At 40.3% G+C, this 9,798-nt stretch overlaps 1 pseudogene; it reads left to right on the top strand.

Moving 5' to 3' along the window:
* The first annotated feature begins 443 nt into the window (after positions 1–443).
* LOC132375302 (sentrin-specific protease 6-like) lies at positions 444–1,312 on the top strand (annotated as a pseudogene).
* Positions 1,313–9,798: the final 8,486 nt, after the last annotated feature.

The raw sequence follows: 9,798 nt of genomic DNA, 5'->3' as shown, positions 1-9,798 counted from the left end.
GTGGAAGTTTTGAAACTTTGGAAGACCCTGTCATCAGACATGACATGTTGAGCAATAATTAGAAATTAAGTGAAAATACACAAAATGCCTCATTATGTTCTAGATTGTTCATGGAAGATGTTTTCCTCATGCTAATGCACAGACACAGTAGTAAAATCAGCAACCTGAAGGAAAGAATACCCACCTCGGGTCTAAACAGCTGAAATTAATCCCATGAGATAAGTGGGTCCCCAACATGTTGTACCTGTAGTGAAGAAAACAAGAGTCCATTGCGACTGAAGCCTGAAATTAAGAGGAAAGTGCAATAGAAGCATCACTGTGGTACATCAGGTTCCTGTCTCCTGCTTCCAAAATTTGTTGGCTTCACAGGATTCAGTCATTTTGTTCACTGGTGGTAATGACAATAACAGGACTAATAAAAGAAAACATATCTCCTGAACTGGATGATTGGCAAGTTCTCCCACTGGAGAAGAACTGGAGAAGTAGAAGCAGCACTAAATGAAGACAGCTGCAGAGGAGAGCATGGCAGCAGATTGAGGGTTAAACACCATCTGCTTACCAAGGAAAGTGAGAAGGGATTGACCACCTGGATATTTCTATCACCAAAATGCCTCTAAAGTGTCATAAAACATCTCAAGGAATTTTAGTCAGTCTTATATCTTTAAGCTGGAAGTTCCTTTGCAGATGTCATTCTGAACTGTGGGGTGTACCAATAGGAACACTCTTCTGGCTATTAATAGCGTCCATAATTTTTTTTGTTGAACTTTTTATCAAAGTACAGCTAGAAGAACCAGAAAATGATCCTGTAGATTTTCTTTAAATACCTCTGGTCTAACTAAATCCAAATGGTGTAATGTCCGAAAATTACCAGTAGTATTTCTACAGATGGTACCAGCAGTTTATCAAAGGCTGAGAATAAGCCTGCAAAGAATAAGGAGAGAGTTTGGAATAATTGTAAAGGCATAAATAATTCACAATTCTTGGAGAACAATATATTGTTTTAATTTTTCAAACTGGCCTTGATCTTCTGGCAAATATTGTAGTTGAACTAATTATTACTAACATTTATATCAGGAACAATGTTTCTAAATTTTCTTCTTAAATTCCCTTTAAAGACACCGATAGCAAATGTGTGGCCTGTGAAGGGAACATCAAAGGAAGGTGTGTGTGAAAAGAAAACAAAAATTTAAATGTGCCCTTTGAATCTAAAACATAACTTGGAAACAAACCAGAATCCCAGTGTTTTGATGAGGAAGAAACTGGAGAGAGCCTCACCATTTCTACTGGTCCTGGACAAAACCTGAGAGTATAACAAGCCCCGCAACCAAGGGAGGCTTCTGCTATTAGTGAGGACCTGCACTGCTTCATCATTTTTTTTAAAAGGTGCAAGAATTTCCTAATGATATTATCATAGGTTTTTATTTGAAGTAATTTTCCACTAAGCTTTTAGCAAGTCTTTAGCTTTCTTTCATATTGTATACACAGCTGAGCCTTGAACAAAGTGGGGATAGGGGTACCGACCCCCTTGCAGTCAAAAATAACTTTTCAGTCTGCTCTGTGTATCACCAGTTCTGCGTCTGAGAATTCAACCACCATGGGTCGTGTGACACTGTAGTGCATAGATATTGAAAAAAATCCACGTATGGTTTTTCATAACCACCACTCTTTACTACTGTTGTTACTAACATCACCACATGGAAAAACTAAAATTGAGGCCAGTGCTATAACCTTAGTTTAACCCAGTAACCTAACTCTTTATGGAACTCAAGTCTCTATTTATATGACTTCACTAAATCTTCAGTGTTCCCTACACCCCCGCACTCCTCCTCTTCCAGGTGGCATCAAGTGAGGGGGGTTGCATCAAGGCATCAGAGGTTGGGAAAAGGGGTCTGAATCCATAGGTAATCTCTGCAGAGACCAGGTCTGTTCTTCTTGGACTATTCAGGTCAGTATTAGATCACTTTTATCTTTATTTTTTTGGTGGGAGGGATGCCTGCTGGCGCTCATCACCAAAGTCCTTGAACTCACCCACTGGCCTCCAGTCATGCAGTGTTAGAGCACTGCCACCTCTGCACCCCCCAGTGCCTACCCTCCCCACACCTCCATGCTTCCCACAGGACACTCAGATGCTTCCACAGCCCTTTAAGAACCAGCTCGTTGAAACTGGTATATTGAACAAACCTAATGTGATGAAAACACATTTTTTATCCCCCTTCCTTTAAACATTTTTTAGATTAAGAAACTATTTTTCGCCTCCACTTGACTCTTTCACACTTATAAGCAATCTTTAAGTCCTAACAACTCACAGAACAGTCTAATTTGGTATATTAATCTGTTATACGTAATAATCAACTCTCAAAGCCTGACTTTATCTGGAATCTCATCTCCTTCCTCTTGCGGGGGCCTGAGCCGGCCACTTGAAGTGGGGAAGGAGGGGCAGAATCCTCTCTTTCTGTGTTTCATCCTCCTCCTTTTCTTCTACCAGTTTAGTAAGCAAGACTTAGAATTCTCCCAGGCTGGGCCCAGAAGGTTAAAGGATTAAGGTAAAGGGCACAGACGGTGGCAGGCGCCATGGTTATCTGGTCAGGGGGCCTTCTGGGCAAGGCGTTTAACTTGGACACTTTCTCATGTGGGGTCTCCTGGGCTCCTTGGAGGTGGCCTTCACTGAGAACCACATGGACCACTGCCCTTCCTGCATCCGTAACTTTCACAGCAGCTCACTCAATATGGACTCTTGCTATTAAAAGACCCTCCATCTTCCCAACTCTGGGCAAGATCTCCTTCCCACATAGACCACCATGGACCCTCACACACCCTCTGTCCACTAGGAGCGTCACCCAGTCCTCACACTGCCCCTGTACCCGCTGTCACCCACAGGCATGTTCTCTGCTGCCCAAAGGTAGGAAATGCATTTCAAACTCAGTGAGTAGTTCCACTGAAGCCACCTCCCAAACTCAGCGTGGAATGAAGGAGAAACACCCTCCCGCCCCACACACCCCCCACACACCCCTTTCCCCTTCTCAACAATCTCCCTGTGCCCACTTTCTCTGCCTTCTGTAGTCTTGACCCCTAGATGAGAGGTGAGGGGTCAAATAGTGAGGTGTAAAATTTGGTATTTTCCATTTCTTTTGTAAATTCAGTATATGGTAGTCTAGTACCTCCCTTTGGAATTTCACATAGCGTGAGTCCCCAAACTTGGATTTTACCTTCCTGTTACCTAACAGTTCTCTGACTCATGCATCCCACAGCTGCTGTGTTGAGTTGAGGCACTGACAGGAAGGCTGGTTTTCCCTTATTCCTGCAGTCTCCCTAATACATCCGGAGAAGCAGCCACGCACTTCAATGACCCTGGGCTGCTTCCCACAACTATATGGTTGCTCCAAAGTAGCAGCTCCTCTACATGGAAAGGTAAAGGGGGGAAAGAATTAGACACCCTGTTGACTGACTTTCTCATCTCCCTCTGACCACCTGCCCTCCATCCACAAGGACCAGAAAGGGTAGGCTTTCCTCTAGTTCTCTAGGGGGCTCCATCTCCTCACACCCTCTCATGAAGTCTGCCAGGCTCTTGTCACCTGGGAACAAAGTCTTCTATTACATGTATTGATACTGTAATTGCCTGAAATTCTGCTCTTCTAAAAACATGAAGCTGTTATTCTTTTTTCCCTTTCTAACTGCTAACTGGGAAATCTATAGACCATCTTTATATTTAAATCCAAATATGGCATATTATCAGAATCACATGGGGAGGGTTTAAAACTACTGATTCCTGCCCTCCTAACCACCCCAGTACATGACTGAGTCAGAATTCCTGAGGGTGGGCTGGGGTCTTGTTCCCCACCCACTATACTTGACAACCACTTTTTTTAACCATTAAAGTAGAAAAGCCTCTGCAGAGACTATAAACTACTCTACAGAGAAATCTTAGGTATATAAGAATCCTCTGTAAGACTTTTAATCTTAATTTCTTCCATATTCCCAGCAATTTCCAAAATATGAAGATTCATGGACATTTCTAAAGTTTTGCTACTGATCAATAGTCAATATAAGCCTATTAATTAAGCTTTCATTTCTGGAACGTCAAACACATGATCTTGTTGTAAAGTAGTTCACCCAGTAGTTTCATAGCATAATTGATTTGGGGGGAAAACTTTTTGTTGCCTTGCCTTCACCTGTGGGAAAGTCATAGAAAGTGCAAATAGATTTTGATACAAAATTTTGAAAATGCTGAAGGAACAAGAGCTGAATAGGACTTTGACCAGAAAAAAACAAACACATGATTCTCACACTGCAAGAGAATTCAAAATCTGCTTGATGTCCAAGAGATATATAATATGTGAGAATGGAATACAGCCAACATTTTAATACCTTAGCCTCACAACATAAGTCAGAAAGAATAGAATGCTATTATCAAAAAGCTTTTGAGTATGAGATAGAGTCTTCATTGTACCTATTCCAACTCCACCTGCTGATTTTACACAATGACACAAAAAGAGCCTTAGGATAATTTAACAGACTTCTAGCTTAACAGGCTTCCCTGGTGGCGCAGTGTTTAAGAATCCGCCTGCCTAATGTAGGGAACAAGGGTTCGAGGCCTGGTCAGGGAAGATCCCACATGCCGCGGAGCAACTAAGCCCGCGAGCCACAACTACTGAGCCTGCATGCCACAACTGCTGTAGCCCGCGTGCCTAGAGCCCATGCTCCATAACAAGAGAAGCCACCGCAATGAGAAGCCCACGCACCGCAACGAAGAGTAGCCCCCGCTCGCCGCAGCTAGGGAAAGCCTGCGCGGAGAAACAAAGACCCAACACAGCCAAAAATAAATTAATTAATTATTATTTTTTTTAAATGCTAGCCTCTTTTGTACAAATAAACTTGAATAGTTCGGATACATCTCAAAAATTCTAAATCATAATCTGAAGATAGTTTTAAATCAATTGCTCCTGCAAATAACACAGAGGGTGGGTGATTTTGGTGTCTCTATAACATACAGCCACTGCTTCTATTATGTCTTATGGTTCAAAAATTAGAAGGCAAGAACAAAATACTTAGAGGAAAAGAGAGAGAAAATAGACTGTCTCATATTTATCCCTGGATTAGGGGAAGCCATTTCTATCTTTCCTAGAGTTAAACATATAATACCCTAAGATTTTAAGAAAATGCTTAAAAGAAATGAATTCTAACCTTATAGCTACATAGAACAGTGATTTCCAAGTTTACATAAGAAATAAGTCTTCTGAGCAATCTAAAATCAAGGAGAAATAATCAGAAGTTTTTTTCAGATGTTCTCTCTCAAAAATAACATCCTTAATCTCTTTTATGCCCATTTTTCTTTAACCCGTCTTCTAAGATCAGTTACATTAGTAAATGTTTCAGCTCTCCAACAGTCTCAGAGCATTCGTAGCTGTATATTCATTAGAACTATTTTACTGCTCACAAGCTGGGTTCTGGACACATTATATCCACAAGAGACTCACAGCATTTCTCATAGATGTTACTATGTGTCAACGGGTTTACACTCTACCTCAGCAAATGCATATTTGAGCTAACCTATACTTTAAACAGATTAATTAGAACTTAGTTGCTGGACTTATCTTCCCTAAAAAGTTGTCCTTAGTGGAATTCATAGAGTAGCAGAGCTAAATGAGGTGATTCTGAAGAGTCATCAGGAGTCGTAGCTACCTTATTGAGGACCTACTGGGATTTGACTATGACGCTCATCTTTGCTCTATGTTCATTATCATAAAATAAAATAAGACTCATCTTAAGTGGAAAGACAGCTTTTTAGGTTATCAATTCTATTACATTATCACAAGTAGTGATCTCCAAGATGGTGACCCCCTCACCCACTTCAGGAGGTACACAAGTCAATCCATAGGAGTTGAGAAGAAATACTAAAATTTCTATTTATTTTTGCATAAAAAAGAAAATTAAGTTTTACCAATTGTCTAACACCTAGCATTCAGAAGAACACTCACACTCATCCACCCATGTATCAGAATGTCACCATTATGTATAGAATACAGGGTATCTTGAGGGCAGAGAGTTGTCCCCCAATGTAGACGGGTTGAAAGTCATGCCTCACATGTTTGTTAGCTTGTAATGCAGCAGATGAAGTAGACTTGAAGTGTGACTATTTAGATTTATGGATTTTTTTCTAGTTTTAGCTAAATAACTCTTGTAACTTAGACAAGTAGTTTAAAAATACTCCTGCAGAGACAACAGATCAAATGCAGTACCAATAATGTAAACATGAGTGAACAATAAAAGGCAGAGCTGACAATTCTCCTCCTCCTTACATGAAATTTTCCTTATAAAGTGAAAACAATCATAATCTGGCCACCAAAAATAAATTGAGTTCATCAAAAACATCATATGAAATGTGGGTATATACATTTACTAAGGTTAACTATTACCCTTGTCTTAACTCTGTAGTGCCATAAGCTATTACCAAATGATACTATCATTGATTGGCAAGATATTTAAAATAATTTATTCTTCTTAGCTTACTTTTTAAATTTATTTCTTTGTATGTTTTTTTAATGCACATAATACATTAGTATAATGATAAATGTATTTAATATGTAAGCAAATAAATCTATTTAAAGATATTTGAGGAGTACACACTAAAAATATTTTACCAATGGATGCATTATTTAAATATTTTATAGATCTTTGACCTACAAAAATGGCAGAAAGTAGAGATATATTAGAAAATATCAAGTAACCACAAATAAGGTATACATACTGTTGGGATGTGTTTTCTTATTTTCATGTTTATTCTGAATACAAGTGTGCTTGATGTTTTGGGAATACACACAAAGCAAAAAATAATAAATCCCACACTGAAGATATGACTTAGGGCTTAAAATTTCTAAATATCCCTTTTATCTTCCCTTCTTTAACACATTTCTTCACTGCCCAATTCAGGTCGAATAAGGCATTGCTCTTGAGATCTAAGAAAAACAGCAACTTGAGTTGCAATACAATTAGTTTCTCCTGTCTGTTTCTGGTTTAAAGGAAGCCAGAGTTATTTAATACCATATTAAAAAATGCCCTGAAGAACTAAGGAAACATTAGCAGGAAAATACTCCTGCACTAGTTTCACTGGCCATGCTTGAAATTATGACCCTGCCCATACTGTAGGAGGTGGGTAGGTGAAGGAGTTTTCACTAATATTAGCACCTCCAAGGAAGATTGAGCTAATGGTTGCTATCACCTGTGAGCAGAAGAAAGAAAAGAACTTCACCTGTGTTTAAGTTAAACATGCTATGACAAAAAGACCAAACACTAACTCTAGAAATAGCAAAAAAAATTCCTTGTGATTATAATGAAATCCAAAAACAAGACACTTGTGAGCCACTTACCCCATCTCAGCCTTTAATAGAGGTTTAAATATTCTCAGTGAGTTGACCTTTTCACTTTACTATGAGTTTCCCTAAGGGTATATCTTTAGTAGAAATAATTTGATTGAGGGTTCACACTCAAAAACCTAAGAGAACTTCCCTTGCATATGAAAGCTATCTTTGCTTGCCTCCTCCAATTTTAAAAGGTATTTTAAAAACGTTCCAGGGATCGGACTTTATGTGCAACGTGTCACAAGAGAGTGAATATTTATGATCAAACTGCTCTTCTAAAATGTATCATAAAATCAGGTTTATAGTAATGTTCTTCAGACCATTAGCTACCATAATTCTCTAGTCCTTTTCTTAGCTGTTTTATTAATAGTGTACAGTCCTCATTACTACTAACTGTTACTTGTTAAATACAGGCTCATCCACCATAAGCCAGATTCTCCTCCGGTTGCCTGTTTTACAAGATATGTATAAACAGCCTCAAAACCCATCTGTCTGGGATTCTTGAGGGCCCTCCCTCCCAGAAATAGGGGGAAGGGGCTCAATGACCTCTTCTGGACTTTTCCATTACTAGAATTTAGTAAGCCTCAAAACAGCCTGGAATTATCATCCATCTGGGGATTTTTTTTTAATTAACTAATCTCTTGATAATGTGCTGTGCAAAAGAAAAAAAGGAAATTGACATTCAGAAGGAGCAGAGGAAGAGCAGAAGAGGAATACCCAGAAAAGAAAGTCCTTTCCTTCTTCCATTTACTACTCTGATGTCAGTATCACCTTATAAAGTTCACTTAGTAAAACTGACAGTCGTGGGTATGTTTTGCTTTCAGGTTCTGTCATGTGCTACCAGGAGTGATGGGGACACCTTCCAGAGGTCTCTGACCATCCCCGAGGACATCTTCCCACTTCCTCACTGCAGCCCAGAGGGGAAGGCGCTTGGTAGTTCACCTGAACCAGACTGCCTCTGTGACAAGAACTGACAGCAGGAGAACGAAGCCATTCTGCAGAGTAGATGGCGAGTCGTCAAAGAGAAGACAGCAGGAGCTTCAAGGACTCAGGGGACACCATCTGAAGCAAAGTGACATTGATATCAACATCTAGGATATGAGAGAGGCAGATAAACTTCTCAGGCAAGTAAAAAGAGACGGGATGACCCAGTTTAAGCAAAAAGTGATTTGCTAATCACAAAGCAAAGAAAGAACTCCATCGGCTCTCTCTCCTCACACACAGCAGGTAGGGCCATTACCCAGAGAGAGCAGTGGGCAGGAAAGGAGATTGGCTCAAATGTGACTGTGCTCAGACCATGGAGGGCTTCTTCAGAACAAGAGCTCATCCCAAAGAAAAAGTGGCAGCCAGTGCCACCTGCAGAAGAAAGACATATCTTCTGCGGGCACCAACTCTCCACAGCTGACAGGCTGATATATTCTGCTGAATAAATCGAAAAACTTTCAAGTGGCCTAAAAAAGGTAGTCTGAAGTAGAACGCACTGCAGGAATCCAATCAAGCTCAGAATGTCAGGAGCCTGTGGCAGCATCCACACTGGGAGAAAAAGCTCCCAAACTCTGAGTTAAGTGCAAATGAGAAAATATCACGGTGGGTTTTGTTTCTTTGTGTGAATATGTTTGGGATTTTTTTTTCCGGTGCTTGTATGTTGTGATTTTTTGAAAGACACAAAAGTGCAAAGAGTTATTATCATATATGGAGAAAAGCAGGAAGAGAACATACTTTTCCTGTAACACACAGCAAGTGCATGACTTTCTCCTGAAGTTTTTTCTTCAGGTTTTGATCCCAACTGCAGCTGACTGTCCGTCTCCGGGCCCTGCCTCCTCTGTGAAATCTCTCCCGAATGAATCCAGCCCTCATCGACCTCTCCTCTTTCAGCTGATGATTTTCATATTGCTTGAATTCAATGTGGAGCTTAATTAAATACTGTCTTACCTTCTAATTGCTTCCTGTGGGTAAATTTCACCTTCCAAACAAGACTACAAGACCCTTGAGAGCAGGGATTAGGCCCAAAACACACTCTATTCCCCTCAGCCAGGCTGAAGATGCATGCAGAGCATTTGTTCCTGTCGTCTGATTTGACGAGTGTGAGGGAGGCCTCCTTACGCCAACATATCGCCCTCCCCTGTGTTTATTTTCTTTAATGTTTTAACATCTTTATTGGGGTATAATTGCTTTACACTTGTGTGTTAGTTTCTGCTGTGAATCAGCTATATAAATACATATATCACCATATCCCCTCCCTCTTGCGTCTTCCTCCCACCCTCCCTAACCCACCCCTCTAGGTGGTCACAAAGCACCAGCTGATCTCTCTGTGCTATACAGCTGCTTCCCAGCTTCCCACTAGCTATCTATTTTACATTTGGTAGTGTATATATGTCCATGACACTCTCTCACTTCGTCCCAGCTTACCCTTCCCCCTTCCCATGTCCTCGAGTCCATTCTC

The sequence above is a fragment of the Balaenoptera ricei genome, chromosome 11 (assembly GCF_028023285.1).
Source record: "Balaenoptera ricei isolate mBalRic1 chromosome 11, mBalRic1.hap2, whole genome shotgun sequence".
Lineage (NCBI taxonomy): Eukaryota > Metazoa > Chordata > Mammalia > Artiodactyla > Balaenopteridae > Balaenoptera > Balaenoptera ricei.
Note: the sequence above shows the minus strand (reverse complement) of the source record. Positions and strands in the feature narration are given on the sequence as shown.